The 23,667-nt window shown below is 48.2% G+C and overlaps 1 protein-coding gene and 1 long non-coding RNA gene across 12 annotated transcripts in view; one reads left to right on the top strand and one right to left on the bottom strand.

Annotated features, from left to right (window-relative positions):
* Osbpl10 (oxysterol binding protein-like 10) overlaps nt 1–23,667 on the bottom strand; it is a 260,005-nt gene that overhangs the window by 192,297 nt on the left and 44,041 nt on the right. The window contains exon 1 of one of the 10 annotated variants that reach the window (XM_063265643.1): nt 10,493–10,706. The exons of 8 other annotated variants lie outside the window; for them this stretch is intronic. The gene's annotated coding sequence lies outside the window, so the exon portion shown is untranslated. Of the gene's footprint in view, nt 1–9,848; nt 9,999–10,492; nt 10,707–23,667 lie in introns of those variants that run through there. One more of the 10 variants, XM_063265642.1, reaches the window with a different exon arrangement.
* The window catches only part of LOC108351789 (uncharacterized), a 22,001-nt gene continuing 8,305 nt past the window's right edge, over nt 9,972–23,667 (top strand). For both annotated transcript variants that reach the window (XR_001839550.3, XR_005488521.2), the window contains exon 1: nt 9,972–10,095. This is a non-coding gene — a long non-coding RNA (uncharacterized LOC108351789). The remainder of the gene's footprint in view (nt 10,096–23,667) is intronic.

Raw genomic sequence — 23,667 nt, 5'->3', positions numbered from 1 at the left:
CCGCCCCCACCCACCCCCCTTGCAGAGACTAAGATTTAGTTTGTAGCACACACGGTGGCTCACAACCATCTTTCAGGAGCTCCAGCGCCCTCTTCTGGCCTCCGCTGGGACTGCATGCAATGGTGTGCATGCCTACCTACAGGCAGGCAGTCATGCGTGTATCAATGAACAAAGTAAATAACTTTCAAGCCCCAGACTGCCAGCTGCACTTTCTGTGGTCTCTCAGGCAATGTTTCTAGGACAATCTCTATCCTGTGAAGCTATTAAAGCCACCGGTCATTTTCTCTCTGGATCCTGTCCTTCCCCATCAAAAATAAAGAAGACCAACTCCAGTGGTTTCTGTGCCTTCTGCCTTTTGTTTCATGAGGCTGCTTCTGAGCTACCTGGAGAATGACCCTGGAAAAGGGAAGCAGCAGAATGGAATGTGAAAGATGCCATTAACTCCAAGATGCCATTAACTCCACCTCTCCGCTGCTAATGAAAGATGCTCTTAGTAGCTCAAGGTTAAAAGAGAGGGAAGGGGGACTTCTCATTAAACGGCCCCCTCTCAGCAAATTATCTCATTAGCAAAAGAAAAAAATTAAATGGATAGTTCTAAGGTGAGTTTTGACTCTGCTGAGCCATTCTGGCTCCTTGACCATTGCAGCCCCCTCTCTTGGATCCAATGAGTACGTAGTGATTGGATTGGCTTCTCTTCCCAGGGCCATTCTCACCAGCCCAGCTGCCAGCAAAGTCACTTGGCCTTCAACAACATCACATCCACCTGGACTCGAACTGCCCTCCGAGGAGCAGCTTTAAAACCAGCGACCTTTACACATAAAGTGACAGTGGCAATGATAACGGACAGAAGCCAGGAGGAGGCCCGGGGGACACAGCGCTTGCTGTGCAAGCCCAAAGACTTGAGTTCAGATCCCCAGCAAGGACTAAACTCCTGTTCCTCTGTAAAATCAGAAGGGACTGTGACTCCCTTCGGGCAAATCCCTACATCTGCCTAGCAAAACTGAACAGCAGACCCCCATTTCCCTTCTAAGCAACCTGAGCCTGAAGCAGAGGCCCCCTGATTTATTCAAATCCTGTGGGAGCTACGGGTATCAGAACGAGAGCTCCTAAGCAGAGAACGTCAGGTCCAAGGTCACAGGATTCTGTTGCTTTGATTCTTTTTTTTTTTTTCTTTTTTTCTTTTTTTCAGAGCTGGGGACCGAACCCAGGGCCTTGCGGTTGCTAGGCAAGTGCTCTACCACTGAGCTAAATCCCCAACCCCTGTTGCTTTGATTCTTTACATCACCGGCCTAAGTCTTGCAGGAGACCAAGCCAGGGGTCCTTAGAAAGTATGGCAGCTACACATTCTCCAATATGGCTGCCACACTTCAGCTGCTCTCTGAGGAAGAGCCTTAAACAGGAAGCCTGGGATGCCCAGCATAGGGATTTATAAACATGGCACCGGGGATGCCCAGGGCCCACAGTGCAGGCCCTAGCATAAGGGTTTGCCAACTTTTCTAAACAAGGCCAGAAAGTAAGTTCAGACACTCGGTGAAAGGGGAGAACGAATTTCCAAAAGTTGCCCTCTGACCTCCACACCGGTGCTAAGATAAACACATAATCAATCAGTAAAGGAATGTAAACAAAATTTAAGGTAAGATATTGATAGCTGTGGATGGGGGAGGAGCATGAATGAATATGAGACATTAAAAACTGCAGAATCTAACAGTTACTTTCTACAGTCTTAGGGCACAATACAAAGTTAAGGAATCACCCCCTAAAGCCCTCACTTCCAAAATCAAAATTCAAGCCCTTCTGACACACTATACAGAAGCCTGTAAGTATCCCATACATCTCTCCACTGAAAAGCTCCTAGGCTGCTAGCCCAGAGAACACAGCAGCAGAAGCAGTAAGGGAGAGGCAGCCTCTGGCAACAAGGTAAGAGGCCAAGAACTGACTCCCCGAAGCTGCCCCTCCCCTGACTTCCATGTACGATCTGTGGTATATAGATATCTGCACTCGTATATACACACACATAACCAATAAACTTAGACACTGTGTTTCTATGTTACATACACATAATAGCACGCACGACATATGAGGCTATCTAACTGGAATCCTCCAAATGCTACACGGCCCTGACACAGATTAGGAAGGCATTTTCAGTCCATGCCGAGTCACTGGGGAAAACAGTGCGGGGTCCACACAGGCCTCTGTGAACAGAGGCGACCAGCGGAATGACTGCCCGAGAACAAGTTTCATGAACCTAAAGTTAAAAAAGGAAAAGAAAACAGTAGACCTCTCTGCACACACACGAGTATGTGTGTGCACACATGCACTGCTGTGTACATACGCTAGCCGGGAACAATGACCACAGAAAGGATTCACAAAACCGAGGGCATAAACGAGGTAGACCCAACCCAAAGTACAGACATGAAACACGGCAGCATTCGCCTTGCTCCTGACGACCCACATTCATAGCAACAGCCCAGTGGCAAAACGCAATCCCAGATCTCTAAGGTACCCAAGCTCTTATTCTCGGAACACAAAGCCCAGAGCGGGGCCTGCGACCACTTTTGTCCTTTTTGTTTGCTCTTTGTTTGCTATTGGGGTTGCTTGGGCTTTGTTTTGTGTTTGTTCGAGCTTTAGTTTTAAATTATATTCTATCCAGCTGGCCTCCAACTCTTTATATAACCAGGGTTAGCCTTGAACTCCTGGCCCTTACCTCCACTTCCTAAGGGCTGAAACTACAAGCATAGACAACCAAGTCTGGCTTTCCTCTTAAGCCAAGCTCAGGGGCCTCCTCCCTAGAATGTTCTGGAAGCACAACTGCAAATGCCCATGAGTCAGAGAGTTACCATCGTGGGGCCACCTGAATGGCTCAGGGGCCTCCCAAAAGTTGTCCTCTGACCACACACACACACACACACACACACACACACACACAGAGTCCAGCATTCACACACATGCACACCAAGTAAATAAAAATGCAGCAAATGGGGGTTGGGGATTTAGCTCAGTGGTAGAGCGCTTGCCTGGCAAGCGCGGGACCCTGGGTTCGGTCCCCAGCTCTGAAAAAAAGAAAAAAGAAGAAAAAAAAATGCAGCAAATGTTTTCATAACCAATACCCTCACCAGAAGTTTGAGAAACCAAAATGGCATCTGGCCAGGCATCAGTTCCTCTGCCGCAGGACTGGTTTGTTGCACAGCTACAGAAAGACAGCAGCAGGCACTGTTTCCCAAACTTACTGATCATAGTGGTGGAAGCCCGCTCCTTTTAACGTAACTGTAGCCATTTTGTGGCTTGGTGTTACTCACAAGGTGAAATTAGGTTCATAGTTACTGATGCTGAAGAATGTTACTAATAAGACAAAAAGTTACAGTTGAATCATTTGTACCCTGTTACCTCAATGTTCTGAGATTCCCCAGTTCTCCCGTCCACCACCCCTCTTGCCTCACTCAGAACCAATCAGCTTGAAGGTTGACTGATGATACTTTGTCTGCTGAGTCAAAGATGCTGTGTCTCTCCGCTGCTTGCCCTGGAACTCTTGAACCTGGTTTTTCCTATAAAAAAAGCCTGCCCTGGGGATGGACTGGTGCCACAGTTAGGTTTTTCCTTCTTGTAGGTCTGGAAGTTCTGTATTATGGAACTAATATCTTATTAAATATACTATTCTATTTAGTATTCAATAACCTTTTCTTGCTTAACTGAGGCTGGGGTACACATGGTTTGTGTGGTGACTCCCAGACGCCAACAATAACCCCACTTGGGGCACTGAGTCTAATAGGACTAGTATTCCATGGAACTCACTTTGGGGAACGTCACAGAAAGAAAAAAGTCTCAGATCTCACTGACCTGAATCTCATTTGCCTAAAGTTTCATTTCTGGGTCTGGGGTAGTGGGTGCCTGCAGAGGCCAGAAGAGGGCCTCAGATCCTCTAAAGCTGGGGTTACCTGCAGTTGTGAGCTGCCACACATGGGTACTAGAAACTCGGGTCTGCAAAAAAGCTGCTGAGCCATCTCTCTAGCCCCTTGGCTTTAAAATTCTCTGTTCGATTGTGATGGGAGGCGGGGGGGACCACGAGTGACTTGCCCTTACTGCCATCTCCGGGAAGTTGCTCCTACCCAGACCCCCAGCTCCCATCATCCAACCTTCTGGCAAGTAGCCAGGAAACACCAACCCTCTATTCAACTCTGTCCCCTTAAGCCAAACATATCAACACCTGACATTCATTCTACCTAGAAAGCCTGCATTCTAGAACATGTCAAGGTTAGTCAGCAGGAAGGGGTGCAGCCCATGGATCGAGTGCTTAACCAGCATGCCTGAGGCCGCAGGTTTGCTCACTGCTAACCCCACATAAACCCGGTGTGGTGGTATTATCCTAGCACTGGAGAAGTGTAGACAGGATTTCTGAGGATAACCACTACATAAGCAAGTCTGAGGCAGCCTGGGCTACCTGAGACCCCGACTCAAAGGGGAAAAATACAGATAGCACTTATATATACATGTTCTTCACGTTCACACATGTCCTTGATTCAAAAATAGCAAAGGGGACTATCGCTCGGTGACAGAGTGGTTGCCCATCATGCACAAGGCCCTGGGCTCCATCCCCATGGCTGTATAGCACGCGTGTGCGCATGTGAGTAAAACACGGAAACATAAAAATGTTCCCTTCTGGTTGGTCTTCCTGAATCTGTGTTTTGGGGGCTATAGTTTCCCCCATCACCTTTAAAGCCAGAGGGGTCAGATGTGTTAACAAGGGATCAGATGCCTTTGTCCTCAGACTCCCACGAGAAAGGAACGTCTTACATCTTTAGTCAGACATCAAACCTCCTCAAATTGAGTTACAGTCTCTGTCTACTCTAAAGATGATTACGTCCTGCATCCACCGCTAAGAGTATGCTAATCAGCGCAATACGAATGCAAATTCTCGCCAGCCTCAGTACTCTTAAACCATTGACTGGGACACTCTCACAATCCCCTTTAGCCCAACATAAGAGCTCCATAAATCAGAACTTAATTACTGCCCAGGCACCTGTTAGCCTCCCTCACCCTCTCCAATCAACAAAACTGAAATCAGCAGGCTTCTGCCAAAAAGGTCGATTGTGTTCATTCTGCCCTGCCCCTACCCCACCCCACCCCCAGCCATGTGACCCCCCTCCTAAAAACAGCCTCTCGTCTTTCCCTTCCCTTGCTGAATAATTCTGTCCAATAACGTTCTGTATAAAAACAAGCCTCTACTCCCTAAGAAAGTCACAATCCAGGGTCAACGAGAGGGCTCAGTGATTAAGGAGGCTTGCTGCCAAGCCCAATGATGTGTTTGATCCCCAGAACCCACACAATGGAAGGAGAGGAGCAGCTCTTGTGATTTGTCCTGAGTATCACATACTTGTTGCTCTTACACACACACACACAAATACACACATACATACACACACACAAATACACATATACGCAGACACACACACACACCAATATAAATAAATACTTCATAAAATAACTATCTATGGGAGGCTAGGGGGTGAAGCTCACTAGTAAAGAAAACGGCTTGTTTGGCTTACAGATTACAGTTCAACCTGAGAAAAAGCCAAGGCAGGAACCAGGAGGCAGGAACGAAGCAGAGACCACAGCAGAGGGCCTTTTGCTGGCTTGCTCCTCGTGACTTTTTCAGCTTGCTTTCTTACACAACCCAGAATCACCTGCCCAGGGCTGGCTCCTCCCACCCACATCGATCAGTAATCAAGAAAACGCCCTACAGACTTACACGTGGGCCAATCTGATGAAGGCATTTTTCCCAACTGAGGATCCCTTTCCCCAGGTGGCACTGGTCCTAAAGAGATTGGAAGTCACTCATCTAGGAAGCCAATGGGAAGCCTGTATCCTGAATGTTTATGCTAGCCCTAAGAAGAGGTGGGAGGGCTGGAGAGATGGCTCAGTGGTTAAGAGCACCCGACTGCTCTTCCAGAGGTCATGAGTTCAATTCCCAGCAACCACATGGTGGCTCACAACCATCTGTAAAGAGATCCGATTCCCTCTTCTGGTGTATCTGAAGACAGCTACAGTGTATTTATATATAATAAATGAATAAATCTTTAAAAAAAAAAAGAAGAAGAGGTGGGAAAGCTCTCTAGGTCGGGATGTCTCTGTGTGTCTCTGTTTCTCTGTCTCTCTGTGTGTGTGTGTGTGTGTGTGTGTGTGTGTGTGTGTATGATTCTGTGTATGTGTGTACATATGCAGCCTATGTATACATTTGCAGAGGTCAGAGATCATGTAGTGTCCCCTCTATCACACTCGTCTTATTCCTTTGACTTAGGGACTAGGCTGAAATCCAGCAAGGTCCAGTGATTCCCCTGTCTCTGCTCGCCACAGGCACATACAACTTTTTACATAGAATTCAAACTCTGCTTGGGTAGTGAAGCCCTCCTGCCCACTGAGCCATCTCTCCAGGCTGCCTCTGATCTTTTGAGATGTCCGAGACTCTTCATTTCTGAGGGGTGTGTCTGACACACGGGTACGCCTGACGCACAGGAGACACAAAGCATAACTTCAGAGCCTTAAGGTGTTTCAGTCAAATAGATCCTTTGAATATATGACTAGAGGTTAAAATACTAAAGGAGTCTGAGTAAGTGTATGACTACTGCTAACAGCCTTCCTCAGAACTTTACTTTGTTAAATTTAGAAGCTAAATGATGTCACTCAGTGAGTAGGGGAACCATCTTGAGATAAAAATTATTAGTATGTAAATGAAATCATTTCCACGAATTGAGCTCAAGGCTTCAGAAATAACTAAGCTATCAAACGTAGGACTGGGATAAACTGAGAAATAAGCAAAAGGGTACAATCACTTGTGTCCTTTTCTAGACAGAAAAGCTATATTTAATTATTAAAAACATGCTGACAATCCCCATAACCTTTATGCTATTGTGTTAAAGCTCCTTTTGACTTTGAAATAAAATAGTAAGAACAACCAGGTGAGGTGGTGTGTTCCTACAATTCCAAGTCTCAGGCGAGGCTGGGAGGATCAAGTTCAAGGCCAGCCTGGACTACAAGGTAAATCTCCCGTCTCAAAAGGGAAATCTCCTGGGAGATGAAATAAGCATTTACAAAGCTATACACGAGGGAGGGACAGGGAAAGTAGCACAGCCAGCAAAATGGCCGCCGTGCGAGCAGGGGAACCGGAGTTTGACCCCAGCATCCATAAGAAGTCAGATGTGGAAGTACACGCTTGTGATTCCATCCCCAGGGAGGTGGAGATGAGTAGAGATCCCTACGGCTTGATCACCAACCGACCTAGGTGTACTCGACAAGCTCCCAGGGCCGGCAGGACGGCTCAGCAAGTAAAAGGGGCTTGCTGCCAAACTGGATGGTTTGTTTGATCCTCAGGACCCACGTGTTGCAAGGAGAGAACTGGTTCCCACAAGTTGTCCTCTGACAGCCACATACTGTCGGGATACTCTCAAATGCAGGTATACAGAGTGAGTAAGAGAGCAAGAGAGCGGGAGAGTGAGAGACAGGCAGACAGACAAATTTTTTAAAAAGGAAAGTCAAAAGATCCTGCTTCAAAAATCGAGGTGAAAGATGACCTAAGGAATGACACCTGAGTTGACCTCTGAGCGACATATACTTTGGATCATGGCTTCACTGGCAGAGCGTTCACCTAACAACCCACAAGCCCTGGGTTCCTTCTCCAGCAACACATAAACCAGGATCAGAAATTCAAGGTCCTCTCGGCTGCATAGCCACTGGGACAGGTGAGATGAAGTGCTTTTCACCTGCATCTTCCGGAGTGGAAAATTACTTGGGCAAGAAAAAGGTCGAGTGAGTGAATGAGTGACTGGGGAGATGGCTCAGAGGTTAAAAGCTCCCTGACTGTCACTATCACTGACACTGCTGACCAGATAGAACCCAACGGCCACTGGCCCCACCGCAGTCAGTGGTTGACCAAGCCTCTAAGGACAGAGAGGTCAAATAGGTACAGGGCTACCCCAGGCAAGACTAGGGCTGGAAGGGTGGAGAGTTCTGAATGCCGTGTGAATAATGAATGACCCCAAGGCTTGCAAGCCCACCCACATCGTTTGGAAACCCGTGAGTGACATTTACACACATCCAGACTTCCAACTGGACGCGTCCAGTATCAAACTCGTGGCAACTAGAGATGGTCTCCTTTGGGCAAGAAAAACAAAGGCCACCCACCTGTAGCTTCTGGTCTACGGGATAAAATCAGACTTCACAGCCTACAGCCCACCCCAGTCACACCCGTGCCCACCAACCTCTAAGTCCTGAAGATGATACTGTTTGTTTCCAAATCGGAGATTTTGTTCACACCACACATGGTATCCAAGAGGGCATTGCCCAGAATGACAAAAATCTCTTCTCTTGTGAACTGAGTCCTGCTGTCCTCTGGGCCACCCAACACTCCCTGTCTGCTGCTGATACAGCACCCTTCCTCCTCTCCCTCCTCCCTCCTCCCTCCCCACCTCGTGGCCCAAGCTAGCCTCAAACTCACCAGGTAGCTGAACCTCTGATCCTCCCCGACCTCTGACCCCGGAGTGCTGGGACTATACACGGGCATGACACACCCGGTTTATGTAGAGCTGAGGCTCCCCTGTGCTTAGCAGACATGCACTCTGCCATGAGCTACCTCTGCACCCCCTCAAGTAAATGTCCAAGAAGGAATCGGAGTGACCACCCTACCCAATCATATCACCGAGGAAACACATGCTGTTCCAAATGGGTCCCAGGAGGTAGTTCCCAGGGGAGGAGGAAGGGCCTCATGGTCTCCCTCCAAAATGGTTCTCTGAGTAAAGACCACTCCCCTGGGCTAAGGAAGGGCAGGTGAAGTTGTGGGACCTACCATTCCGGGCTGCTCAGAAAGCCTGTCACAAAAACAGTTTCACTCCAAGGCGGTGACGCTGTGTTAGAGACGGCAGCCCACACAGGTGCGGGCTGCAACGCCTCGAAACAATGAAAACCGCTCTCTCCTTTGTTCCTGAGTGGGGTGCAACATCCGGGAGGAGGACGTCATGTGCCTTCCAAAAGAGACTACAGACTCTGAGCTCTAAACAAGCCGGCATCTCCAGGGAACACGGAAGAGCTGGGGTGTTGGTGGCACACACACACACCTATAATCCCAGCACTGAGGAGTGTGAGTAGGGAGGAGAGCGCGTTAGAGTCCAGCCTGGTCTATATGAGTTCCAGAGGTAGCCAAAGCTATACAGGGAGACTTCATCTTGTGGGTAGATGGGGAGTGCTATCAGGAACTTGAAATATAGAAGGCGGAAAAGTGTTAAGTGCAGCCAGAATAAAAAGATAATCAGTAGTGTCTGGGGGTGGAGGATGGGGTGAAGCACGCGGGACTTTTAGGGTAGCCAAGCCGTTCTGTATAATCTTTAACGGTGGCGTGTGTTTGTCGAAAGCTAAAGGAGGGCTGAATACAATGAGAGTCACACGGAGCCTGTGATTTTAAAAAGAAAAGCATTTAAGAGGTTGGAGGATCCTGGGGGAAACCTGGACTATGCAGAGAGTTTAACAGAATTAAGAATGTATGAAGCAACTTTGAGGGTGGGAGCTGGGTGGGGGTGCTGACCTAAGTGGCTTTGGCAGGAAGCAGAGCCCGTAAGACTGAAAGCCAAGGGGCGGCAGGGTTCATTGTGTGCCTGATAAAGTCCTTTCTCCATGGGGTCATGAGACTCCACTGTAGTTACTGGGACTTAGCAGTTAAGGAGACACAAGTTAGAGAGTGAAGAGAAGCTCAATAGACAGACGTAGCAGCTGGGCCTCACAGACTGACAGGAGGGGGACCCAAGCTGGCTCCTGAGGCAGTGAGTCAGAGTAGAAGTTCGGCCCTTAAACTAGTGAATCAAACTCACGTTCAACTCCATGTATAACGGCCATCCGTAAAAATAGACGTTTATCTACAAACACAGGCTCCTATTTCTTTCCTTCTGTTTCACGAGAGGTGGCATCGCCATGACAACAAGTACCCACAATGCCCAGATTCTGGTTTCTAATCCCATTCTCCAAAACAGAAAACAGAGCTCCTGGGAGAGACAGTTCCAGTTCCAAGATCAGGGCAGGAAGTACATGAAGGAGTGTGGAACATGCTGTAGCCAAGAGGTAAGCACACTCTCAAAAACAAGCGAGACATGCCGTGTTTCCAGGAGAGTATCCGGGTAACGGAGGGGCTAAAAAACAAAGAATTTGTAAGGCGACAAAATGGTAAGATTGTCAGCATCAAAATGAAATCCCATTGGACTAGAGCCTAAAAGGAAAGCATAAATATAGTAGACCCCACCCCCCAATCTCTGATTTCACCTCTCAAAACCTTAGTAACTTGCAGTTGACTGCAGTTAAAAAATCATTAAATGGAAAATTCAAGAAATAAGTCAAAATAGGTTTTAAATTACATGCCTCTCTGTTTAAGATGATAAACTCTCGCCCTGTCCTGCTCTGTGATACCTCAGAGGTAAATTATCCTTCTGTCGAGGATATCTACCCTGTATGTCCTACCTACCTGTGAGTCCCTTAGCAGCCATCTTGGTCCTCAGACCAACTATCACAGTATCACAGTGCTTGGATCCAGAACCCTCCTTGGTTTCGGGTACCATCTGGGAAGCACACACACCATATCGGAAGGAGGACAAATTGTGCGGCCACTCCACCCTTAAATGAGAGGAACCCAGCTCAGCCCTCAAGTATAGGGTGGGCAGAGGGACTTCCCTCTGAAGAGTTCGGAAGCGGCAGGAGTAAAGGCCATGGGAAAACCTGAAAGGCCCCGGACACGCCCACAGGCTGACCTCACAGAAGCAATTCCTCAACTGAGGTTTCCTCTTCAAGTTGACAACCAAGATTAGCCATCATTCCAGACCTGATACATAATGAGCCCCAGGCCAGCCTAGGATGTGGAACAAAACCCTGTCTCAAAAAAAGAAAAAAACAAAATCACTGTGGAGGGATAAGAGGTATCAACTGAGGGCCTTTCGAGTGATGTAATAGAAATGGCTCCTTGCTTCTGTCAGCCTCTCCATGACTGCTAATGTTGTCAACTGACAGAATCTAGAAATCACCTGGGAGATGAGCTTATCTATGGGGGAGGGGATGAGCTTGCCTATGGGGGAGGGGGATGAACTTTTCTATGGGGGAGAGGGATGAGATTGTCTATGGGGAATATGGAGGATAGAGATGAGCTTGTCTTTGGAGGAGGGGGATGAGCTTGTCTGGGGAGGGGGGAAGAGATGAGCTTGTCTTTAGGGGAGGGGGATGAACTTTTCTATGGGGGAGAGGGATGAGATTGTCTATGGGGAATATGGAGGATAGAGATGAGCTTGTCTTTGGAGGAGGGGGATGAGCTTGTCTGGGGAGGGGGGAAGAGATGAGCTTGTCTTTAGGGGAGAGGGATGAACTTTTCTATGGGGAAGGGGAATGAGGTTGTCTATGGGGGAGGGAGATGAGCTTGCCTATGGGGGATGGAGATGAGCTCGTTTATGGGGAAGGGGAATGAGCTTGTCTATGGGGGAGGGAGATGAGCTTGCCTATGGGGGAGGGAGATGAGCTTGTCTATGGGGGAGGGAGATGAGCTTGCCTATGGGGGATGGAGATGAGCTCGTCTATGGCGGGTGGGGGTTACCCCAACTACAATAACTCATGTGAAAAGACCTACTTTAATGGTGGGCAGGACCACTCCCTGGGCTGAAGGTCCTAAACCGTATAAATGGAGAAAGCAAGCAGCTTGCCTTCATCACATGGCTGTGACGTGGCTATGCCGATCTGGCTGCCTGGGCTTCCCCATTATAATGGACTGTACTCCTGTACTCTGGAACTGTGAGTCTTTCTCCCTTAAACTGCCTTTGTCGGAGTATTTGTCACTGTGACAGGAAAAGAAACTAAGACAGTCCCCACCGGATAATCATTCAATCATGGGGGGGGGGGGGGACACACACCGAGATCCAGGAAGGGACATCCTGCAATGTGTCTACTGGACAGTCTGGAGAAGGAGCCCAGTGTGGAAGGGTCAATGGAAACATGGCAACTGACTGGATCCCGGATGGCTCTGGAAAAAGACATGAACTCAAAAACTAAACGGAGTCACCTATACAGTCCGGTAAATAGTGAGCTGTCAACCTTTCTTCATTATCATAACTGATTTCCAGACGGATATAAGGCTAATAATAAATAAGAGAGAGATGAGAATTCTCTATACTAGCCACTCACTGCTTCTGTGTTTATATTCTATTCTATGTATATTATAAATTTATATATAATATATATATTATATCTAATATGCATATATATATTGAGTTTTGCCTGCATATGTGTATGTGTACCACATGTGCATGTGTCAATAGAAGTCAGAAGAAAGTGTTGGATTTCCACAGACTGGAAATCTACCATGTGGATGCTGGGAATCGAACCCAGGTCCTCCAGAAGATCAGCAAGTGCTCTTAATGGCTTTGCCACCGTGTTTGGATATTTTTGCTTTCCTAAGTAGAATGAAGACCAACCAGGCATTGAGGGCTGTTGGTTTCCAGGGAAAGCGACAGGGACCAATCACCCCACTTGGCTTCTGTTCCCTGTGGTACACTTCACGTCAGTACCTCAGACCCCTCAGCTCTAAGACGTAGGTAACTACTGGCACTGGGCAAAGGATAGTGTAGGACACAAAGTCAAAGCTATTTTTAAGTGCAGCAAGAATTTCCAGAAACAGTGCAGGGGGCTGGATATGAGGGGGCCATGGGTAATAAAACCCATTTGGGAGGTCTTAAAAGAGCAACTGCAAAAGGCAAGATGAAAGAGAATCCCGTGGGACAAGGGACAAGGCCCAGGACAGTAAAAGACTAAAGAGCATTCTGCACTTCTCTGAGCTGTTTCCTGAGGCAACCTAGCTCCTTTTGTTTAAGAGTCTCTGAGGAGAAGCAAATCCTCCAGAAAGCTCAGCTGTCAAGATAGGGTGGGTTGCTTTGCCCCTAACTCTGGTTCATTAGCTTTGTCTCTGGTCAGCATCTGGCAGTTGCCCCAGGTCTCTCTAATAGTTCAGCCTCTCCTCCTGCACAGCAGGCACCCCAAAGCTGATTTGACCATGACTACTGCCCTGAAGGGAGCTAAGCGAGTAGCCACGGCCAGTGAGAAAAGATCAGGAAGAGGCAACCAAAAGCCTCTTTTTCTTCTTGAATTTGTAAAAGTTAACAATGGAAGGCGGGTGCCAGGGGAGGGAGAGACAGTGGGATTGGGGTGCATTGGTGTGAAATTCAGAACCAAGAAAACTTTTTTTTTAAGTGTTCTTATAATACAATGCTTTAAGAGCTGGCGCCATAGCTCTACTGGCAGAGTGCATCCCCAGAATGTTTCCCTAGTGCCACATAATCTGGGCGTTGTGGTGAACACCTGAAACCCCAGACTTGGGAGGTGGAGGTAGGAGGATCATAAGTTCAGGGCCCTTCTCAGCTGCTTGTCCCATTGAAGGTGAGACTCTATATGATGGTGGAGGAGGAGGGGAGGGGAGGAGGAGGAAGGGAAGAAGAAGAGGAGGAGGAGGATGGGGAGGGGAGGAGGAGGAGGAGGAGGAGGAAGAGGAGGAGGAGGAGGAGGAGGAGGAGGAGAAGAAGAAGAAGAAGAAGAAGAAGAAGAAGAAGAAGAAGAAGAAGAAGAAGAAGAAGAAGAAGAAGAAGAAGAAGAAGAAGAAGAAGGGGAGGAGGAGGAGGAGGATGGGGGAGGGGAGGAGGAGAAGAGGAGGAGGAGGAGGAGAAGAGGAAGAGGAGGAGGAGGAGGAGAAGAGGAAGAAGGAGGAGGAGGAGGAGGAGGAGGAGGAGGAGAAGAAGAAGAAGAAGAAGAAGAAGAAGAAGAAGAAGAAGAAGAAGAAGAAGAAGAAGAAGAAGAAGGGGAGGAGGAGGAGGAGGATGGGGGAGGGGAGGAGAAGAGGAGGATGGGGGAGGGGAGGAGGAGAAGAGGAGGAGGAGGAGGAGGAAGAGGAAGAGGAGGAAGTAGTAGTAGTAGTGTGTGTTGGGGGGATTGAACCCATGGTCCTCTGAATAGTGAGAAGGGCTCTACCACTGAGCTACATCCTTGGCTTATACTACTACTATTTTAAGGAGGAGCTAGGAGCACAGGCCTACAACCCCAGCTATGGAGTGGACCACGTATGTATCCTGGGCTGCAGAGTAAGTCAGTGTCCAATCTGAACAACCTAAACAAAGCCCTGTCCCACGAGTTTTAATTTTTTAAAAGGGACAAAGAGAGAGAGAGAGAGAGAGAGAGAGAGAGAGAGAGAGAGAGGAAGGAAGGAAGGGAGAAGAGAGAGAACTTGCCTAGCATGCAGGGAGCCCTGAGTTCAAACCCCAGCACCACAAAAATAAATAATAAACAAATCAGTAACTTAAAAAATTTATCGGGGCTGGGGATTTAGCTCAGTGGTAGAGCGCTTGCCTAGGAAGCGCAAGGCCCTGGGTTCGGTCCCCAGCTCCGAAAAAAAGAACCAAAAAAAAAAAAAAAATTTATCAGTGAAATGTTGAAATATCATCACTGTGGCTTTGGCAATAGAATTGGGGTGGGGGGTGCTGCCAGACATGTCGCCATGCTGCTGTCATGGATAGACAGTACCAGCACCCAGGCAGGGTTTGTCTGGCAAGCCTGGGCAGCCCCTCCCTGTGAGCTCTGAGAGAGTTCCAGAGAGTCCTGCCAGCCCTCCTGGCACGCAGATAGGCTCCAGCTCTCTTGGGAAGAGCCTTGGACAGCACATCTCTCCTGCAAGACTTAAAAGCATAGGCCCGGTTCGAAACAGGTGTGTGTACAAAGGCAGATGTGACTTGGGCCGCTCTTAAACCACCTCACAGAGTGAAGACCTGCAAAGGGCTTGAAGACTTTGCAGAGACAGATGCTGAATCCACACAGACAGAGACTGGCATGGTTTCTTCTCAAAGACCCAAGATAGACTTTTGTGTATAATCCGGGAATATAAAGACAGAACTTGATCAGGAGTTCAAGGCCATCCTGGCTACATAAGACCCTGTCTCAAAAAAAAAAAAAAAAAAAAAAAAAAAAGAAAGGAAAAGAAAAGAAAAAGAAGGAGGCCTGGATACTTTTAGGCACGGAAGGCCATACAGTATTTGTCACAACTATCCAGTCCTGCCCTTGTGACACTGAAGGAGCTATTGACAAAACACAAATGGAGGCTCCCCCTTGTGTGTCAACACAACTTTGTGTAAAAGAAACTTTTATTCTTCTGATGTGACTGTCATCTCCGAGGCTCACTGCCTTCATCTGCTAATCCAGGCCTGGAGACTTCGAGCCTCCATACTATCTTACCTAGACCAAGGATGTTTTCTGCCTCTGAGACTTGTTGCTGAATAATAAGTTCTTTCTGAACTCCGGCTGGTTCAGCTCAGCTGTTCCGGCTCGAACTCCTCTCCTAGCTGACTGATTCGATCTGACTTCTCTCTCGGCCTCTGGCTGGGTTGCTCTGCTTGGCCTCATACTAACCTTGGCAATCTGTTCCCATCTTCTGGTTCCCTCCCATTCTCTGGTTCGTCCTGCCTTCACCTGTGTCTAGGTTGGTCTTTCTCTGCAACCTGTCTCTCTAAAGCTCTCTGGATAAAACTGCCGCCTTCCCTTCTCTCCACACTTCCTCTTAAATCATCTCACTTTCCTCTCGCGCCTTGTGAGAGCTGCACATCGCCTACTCCGTCAAATATTTCTCTGGTTCTTTGTTTTTGTCTGCCACTCAGTTAGACATCACTTTCAAACATGGGTGCTTCCTTCTACAAAGTAACTTTACCTTCATTGTTTGGGATTAAAGGTGTGTGCTCAGAGAATGTCTGTAGTCCAGCCAGAGGGATTAAAGGTGTGTGATAAGGCTGAGCCAGCCACACCACAACTAGAAACAGGTTTTTCCGGTAAACAACACAACCTTGGGGGTTCACCGTGCGACCAAATATCCTGCAACAACCTTATTTACAGGCTGGGAGGATTGTTCAGGTTAAGTGTTTTCACATAAGTTTGAGGACCAAGGTCTGGATCACCAGAGCCCACACAAATGCCAGGCAGACACAGAATGTAGAGATTGGGGGTCCCCTGAGCAGGCAGGCAAAGGAGACAGGGTTTGACTGAGAAACCCTGCCTCGGTAAATTCAGTGGAAGAGAGATGGAGAACCAGCCTCCAGCTTCCATATACAGGAACACACATGTGCACATGCACCCACACATGTGTAGACATGTATACACACAGAAAATGGAAGAGAGATCAACAGGTATGCTACATTTCTACACTTCACCCGCAGGGTGTATTTCTGCTAACATCCTCTTCCAGCCTTTGTGGGCACCAGGCGCATAGGCTACCAAGCAGAACAAACATACACACACACATAATAAAAGAACTGGCCCCAGCCCTCCTCCTCAACCCTTCCTGCCCCCTACATGGCCCTCTGACAACACGGGGCTCAAAGCACCTCAAACACACCTTCCACTCCAGAATCTCATGTCGGGCTCTTCACAGACCGTGTCACTTACTGTTCAAAGCGCGGCACTTTGTGAGCATGAGCAGGGCTATCAACACTGACCCCATGACAGGAAGTGTGGTCTAAGGCAAGCCATAGTGAGGAGCATTGAGACTTCACTCGTGACGGCTTCTCCTGGTGACTCCGATGCAACCAGACCTGGATGGACTCCTACCCAATTGGAAGGTCCAGGTACAACATGTACCCGTGCTTCGGTTGGACCTGTTCTAGAAGGATAACCACTCCCTCATCGTCCCACTACAAACTTGGGGTGGGGGATGATGGTGCGGTGGGATGTACCTGTGGGTGCAGGCAGGCACGTTCGCAGCATGGATGCCTCCCACCAGCCAGGCTAGCTGGCCCTCAAGCTTCCAGACGCCTTCCCATCTGTCCCTCCCCTCCCACCATCCAGTGCTGGGGTACAGGCACAGGCCATCACACCTGGCTTTATGAATGGTTTCTGAGGATCGAACTGAGGCCCTCCCTCTTAGGAGACAAGTGTTTTACCAACTGAGCCATGCCCCCAGTTAGTCACTGCTTGCCTTTACCACACAGTTTAACTTCCTCTGCGTTTCCTTTGGAGGATAGGAATGCTTTCCCCATGTGAGTGGCTTCCCTCTTGTACTGCCTTACAGTTTGTGCTTGACAAGGGTTTATTCACTTTCCAACAGTAACAGCCCATGCTCCCTCAAAATCATCCCGTGTGCACCTCCTCCAAAACAAGCGGTTCACATCCATGGGAAATCCTCTCGAGTCCAAGATCTCTACAAATTCTCAAGATATTTTGGTGCCCATGACATCTCGTGGGTCAAGGTCAGGGACACTGCTATTCGTTCTACAATTCAGAGAATGGTACCCAGAGCAAACTATTATCCCCAAATTAAATAGTGCCAAGATCGAAACCCCGGGAAACCTTAACACTTCAGCTCACCTCCCTGAGTTACTGCAAACCTAAAAAATCAGAGATAGCAATCTGTGGAAACCTGCACATATGCCACAGACGCATCCAGAAAGCTGGCACGCTGGAGAATTCTGTGTGATATAAGCCAACTAAAAATAGCACAGGCTCACTGGAGACGCACAGGAATTGGCTGGCAAAACGGGACAGACACAGAGGCCACACAGACAGCGCTGAATGTGATTCATGCAGAGCTGCAAGCCTGACCACCCTACAAGTGGCAGAGGCACACACACTCGGCAGACGCCGACATAGAAGGGGACATCCTGATACCATGGACAAGATCCCAGGCGTCAGAAGAGTGGCAAAGCCAGAGCCTTCTCAATCCCCTGGCATGCGGAACCCGAAGCCAACGCCAATGGAAATCAGATCCATTATCCAAGCTGAATTTGAAACGTGTTCAACAACCACAAGTCTACAGGCACACCAGCAGAGACAGAGGGACTCCAGGATATGTAAGGGATATTTTCAGCCACATCATCTTACAAAATCAGCTTCTGAAGGAGAACATAGCCATCGCCTATTTATATCAGCTTCCATGAGAACAAGAGGCAAACACTTCCTTAGTCACGGAATCTGAGTTGATAAAATTTGCAGATAACTAAGCCTAAAATATGACTGTGCATGTGTGCGTGTGCTTGCGTGCATGTGTGTGTGTGTGTATATGTGCGTGTGTGTGCGTGTGTATGTGTGCCTGTGTGTGTGTGCGTGTGTGTGTATGTGTGTGTGTGCCTGTGTGTGTATGTGTGTGTGTGTGTGCGTGTGCGTGCGTGTGTGTGTGTGTGTTGTGCCTTTTTCCTTTCAGGAACAGAAATGTATATCCAGTGCTCCTTTCCTGGCTGCTCAGAGTCATCTCAACATTTTTAATATTCTCCTATTCAGATACAGCCTTTGTAGCCTGTTAGGAAGGCAAGAAGCTGGTCCTGATATTGCAAAGCAATTTCCTCTGAGCTGAAACATCCCCCCACCACCCGGAGGGAAAAGAGGAAAGAGATGAAAAGCAGTATGAGATTAAAGAAGCTATAGGACTCGGCAATTAAAAGCACTCTCTGCTCTTGCTGAGGACCTGTACCCTATTCCAAGCAGTGGCTCACTACCAACTCTAACTCCAGTTGCGGGGACTCGGACGCCCTCTTCTGGACCCCACGGGTACTGCACACACATGCTATGCTAAATGTATCATATATACAAGCGCACACACAGGTAAAACAAAAACAATAAATCTTTTAAGATTTTGGTTGTATGTGTAGGAGTGTTTGCCACATGTTTTCTTGTACACCCTATGCATGCCTGGTGCCCATAGAAAGCAGAAAGGGGCAGGCACTGAAACCCCTGAAACTGAAGCTACTACAGATGGGTCTGAGCTGCCATGTAGGTCCTAGGAACCAACGTGGGCCCTCTTAAAGAGCAGCAAGTGCTTTTAACTGCTGATCTGTCTCCCCAAGACATGCATAGTGTGTGTATATAGATGTACTGTACCCTCAACCACACATATAAATAAAAATAAATCTTTAAAAACATATCCAGGAAGCTAAGGAAACTTACAAGGCTCAAGGCACTTAGAAAGTTACAAGATATACAAAGCCCTGTCCTGCCGTTCATTACTTAAGCAATAGCAATTGCTGGAGGGAAGTGACTGTCAGGGGAAGTGCTGACCAGTGGCAGGGAGCGTAGGGGATGCAGCCTCCATGAGTGGTCACCCATGCTGGGATAAGCTGTTTGGTGATGCTACTGCCTTGGTATCAACTGTGCTCCCCTGGATCACCCTTCACCCATGTACCAGGAAACTCACTGGTTCCCTGAGCTGGCCCTGGGTAGGATCACTCCCCCTCTCTGTCATCATTGCCAGGAAACATCATACAACCCTGGTGGTCCAGAGCAGTTACTGTAACAGATGCTGTTATCAGAGCCATCCAGCGAGCAGATACTGCTCCTTGCTGTGTTCGCTTCATGTGTCTCTAGCCGCTTCACCAAGGTCTCTCTGAGTTCATTTACAAGCATGGCAGGAACAAATTCACCAGGAACACTCCGTCTATAATATGCCTCTATATTTTGAATTTTGAATTAGTTGAGTCCCCAGTTTGGCACTGTACAGGGTCGGTAGAACTTTGACAAGTGTGGTTTAGTGGAGGGTCTGCCTGAAAACTAGTCCGTTCCCTCCTCCTCCTCTCTGACCGTCTTACAACGAAGTGTCTTTGCTCCACTATACATGATGTGCTACCTCAACACAGGACCAAAAGCAAGAGAAGAACTGACCGAACCCGGAAACCTCTCAAACACTAAGCCAAAACTCACTTTCTCATTTACGGGTTGACTGTCTAGGGCTCTTACCCACAGTTAGAGAAATTGGATTAACAAGGAGGGTAGAGAGGCCCGGTGAATGAAGAGTGTGGAGTCCCAACAGGCAAAGAGCCTTGTCTCTGTGTGAATGACTTTCAGTTCCCCAACTCCCAACCCTTACAACCAAACGCAAGGGAGCTGTCCTATCGATAAGAAGCAGTAAGAAAAAACGTTGCCATTAGAGAACACCATCCTCAGAGCAGAGAAGACAGCATCTTCATCAACTCAACTATGCCCACCCATAAGCGGCATCAGGAGTGGCCTGTGCACTGCTGACATTCCCTCAGGGAAAGAGCGGACGAGAAGGACCATGGGGCTTGAGACCCCAGCCATAATGCATACAATTCTGCCCTCACTGTAAGTGGTCTCTGGTCTCTGTAGGAGGCTAGGGAGTTAACTGAGAAAGCTCCATCTACCCAGCCTTGGAAAAGCCAGCAGCCACACCAGATGAAGACTTTCAGACACCCATGCTCCTGTTAGCACACCCTCATGCATGTTCTGAAAGTAGGCCAAATAAACTCATTTGTTCCCTAAAGTGAGCTCTGGTAGAATTGTACTGGCTTTGTGACTGGGATGTTAGGAGGAGGAGGGAGGGAGATGTTTACAGCTCCCTGGAGCAACAATTCTCAACCTGTGGAGTGCAACCCCTTTGGGGGGTCAAATGACCCTTTCACAGGGGTCGTCTAAGATGATCAGAAAACACATATTTAAGTTATGCGTCATAACTAGCAAAATTACAGTTATGGAGCCACGAAGCAAATAATTTTGTGGTTGGGGGTTAGCACAACATGAGGAACTGTATTAAAGGGTCCCAGCATTAGGAAGGTTGAGAACCACTGCCCAAGGGAATAAATACTCAGTTACACACAACCAGGTCTGGCATCATCAATGCCTGCAATCCCAGCATTTGAGAAGCAGGCAGGAGGATCACGGATGTGATCAGAGATGTGAGTTCAGCTCTGCATGGTCAGTTCCCGGCCAGTCAAGGATGCATAGATACACTGAGGCAAACTGGGATAGAAAGCTAACACAGTCGGCTGTGAGAGCAGAGAGGTTCCTGCCTCCAAGCGCACAACCCAAGTTTGATCCCTGGGACCTATGTGGTGGAAGGAGAGAACAGACTCCTACAAGTTGTCTCTGACCTCCATGTGTGCCATCAGAGAGGGGGGTGGGGAGGGAGAGAGACAGAGAAAAAGAGAAAGAGAGACAGAGACAGAAAGAGTGGGACAGAGAAAGGTAGAGAGAGACAGAGAACAAGAAAGACAGAGACAAAGAAAAGAGCAAGGAGAGAGAGGGGAGAAAAAGAGAGGGGAGGGAGGGAAAGAGAGAGAGAGAGAGAGCGAGAGAGAGAGAGAGTATAAGTATTTTAGTATTTTTAAGTCTGGACAATTAACTTAAGTCACAATGAGTAAAATCAGGTCATTAAACCCCCATGGGCCGAGCGGATGAGTTACGGCCACAGTCACCTTCTGCGACTGGACCACAAGTGACTTTAAGGGCAATAACTATGATTTGCAAAGGTCATTTAAGATTCTGCAGAAATGTGCACTTAGGTCCTTACAAAATTTTAATTCAGAGGTATTGATCTTACAACAGGCAGCACGGACTCAGACATCCTGTCCATTTAGCATTTACCCTCCCGTGCCTGGCAAAGGGGATGCAGAAGGCAAACCACTAATTGAGTTTCAGGAGTGGCTGGAGCATCAAGGTGACTTCTAAAAGTCCATCTGCAGGCAAATTATCCTGATAGCTCTCATCCGGATGATAACCACGGCGGCGTGGGCGAGACCGTGCCTGGCCCCACCCCAGTGCCCAGTGCTGACTCAGAGGCCACAGTCCCAAGGATCAAGCTCAGATCCTGAAACACCCGGCACGCACAGGTACCCCATCTCACAGTACCTCAACCTGAAGCTGAGCTTGAAGCTGCCCAAAGGTGTGGCTGGGGAAACAGAAAACCAAAAATTGTCTCCAAAAGTAACCTATTACCAGGGCCACCCCCAAAAGGCCCACGTCGTAGAGTCTGGATCCCCAGGAGAGCACACCGGGAGGTGGGGGAATCTTCAGGTCAATCTTTAGGTGTTCCCTGAGACATCTTTAGGTTTCCAGGTATCTTTAGGATTCTAGTCCTTAAAGAGGACTGTCAGATCCTGACCTGTCTCCCTTCCCTCCCTTCTCCCAAGCTGTGAAGTAAGCAATTCTGCTCCACCGTGAACCTCACCCTAGATAATAGGACCAATCCCGATGGCCCAGGGCATCTAAAACTGGAAACCAAAACAACCCAAACCTTTGCCTAAGTGAAAGGGAGAGCTCAGGTTGGTAAATAATAAATTAATTAATTCATTAATGTATGTCACACAAGCACCTCCTTAAAACCTAAGCGCAGTGGCACATAGCTGTAGTCTTGTCCCTGGGGAGGGGCAATTGAAGTCACCAGCCAGCCCATACACATGCACAAGCACAGAACCTTTTCCCTTTTCACTCATCTCGGGTGTTTGCTACAGTTACAGAGACCCAGCAGAGCAGCTCTGTGTCTGTCAGGTGTTGGGAGCCTGACCTGGGGTATCCTAGAGATGTGTAGCCCAGGGTATCCCACTCCCAATCCTATCTCCTTCGCATCCCGCTGAGATGAAAAAGCAATGTTTTAGGCAGCGGGTCATCCATCCGTGCTGAAGGCACCAGAAAGGATTCTGAGGCTATTCAACACTCATTCTAGGAAGAAAAGGATAAGCCAGATAGACACGGGGCCTCTTCTAACAGCATAAAATATATCTCAACATGAAAGTCAGCACCAGAGTGACTCAAGTGGGGATCAAAGGAAGACGAGGGGCTGTTGGCAGTGCTTTGTGACGGGATCCAGAAGGTTCTGGCAATGTAACTAGATAGGGAAAAAACGTTAACCACCCAAAATTAACACAGGAAATGACTTTGATGCAGACAGAAATAATTTGTTATATGATCAGGGCTGGTGAGATGGCACCTCGGGTAAAAAGCGTTTGCCACCAAACCTGCCCACCTGAGTCCAACCCCCAGAACCCACGTGGTAAAAGGAGAGAATTAACTCCCAGAAGCTGCTCTCTGACCTAAACATAAGCATCGTGGCTTATGCACACACATGGGGACACACATATACACACACGCATACACACACACACACACACACACTCACACACACACAGGCACACGCATGCACGCACGCACACACATAGACATTCTCTCTTAGTCAGACATCTACCCCACCCCTCACTGATGTCCAAAGACATACCCAGGCAGGATTCTACCAACATTCACCCTAGAAAACAAGTTTATTGGCCTTACTTGCAAAGCACAGATGACAGATTTCTTACAGGAGTGTGGGCTGCTCCCCTCCAAAGGCTGCACCATTGGAAAGTGTTACCCAGCATGGATGAAGCCTCTCTTCCCCGGCAGCCTATATAGCCCCTCCCCAAGACCCCAAGGTCACATGTAATTAGGGCAGAATTGAATATAACTGCCTGGGAAGAGAGGCTAGATGTGCAGGGGATGACCCAAAGACCCTACCCCCTTCTCTGAGAGAATGTCAGCGTCTACAGGCTGCTGATCCGGAGGACCTGGATAGATGCTCAAACCCAAGCTCCCAGCTTCAGTAGTCAGACCCATGCACCAAGGTCCCCTTCAACTTTTACAGATTAACTCAGCCCTGTACAGATGTGACCTGAACGTTAGCATTCTCTACCAGGGAAAAGAAAATGCACACTGGGAATTCTTTTGTTGGGAAACTGTCGAACACTGCAAGAAGGTCCCAGGAAAACCAATTCATGGTAATCCATGTTCCATTCAAATACAAAACTTCTAGCTTGACCAAGAACTTTCACTTGGTCACCAAAGATTCTCAGGGTTTCCAAGATGGCATTTGCAGCCAAGACTGAG

The sequence above is a fragment of the Rattus norvegicus genome, chromosome 8 (genome assembly GCF_036323735.1).
Source record: "Rattus norvegicus strain BN/NHsdMcwi chromosome 8, GRCr8, whole genome shotgun sequence".
NCBI classification, from domain to species: Eukaryota; Metazoa; Chordata; class Mammalia; order Rodentia; family Muridae; genus Rattus; species Rattus norvegicus.
Note: the sequence above shows the minus strand (reverse complement) of the source record. Positions and strands in the feature narration are given on the sequence as shown.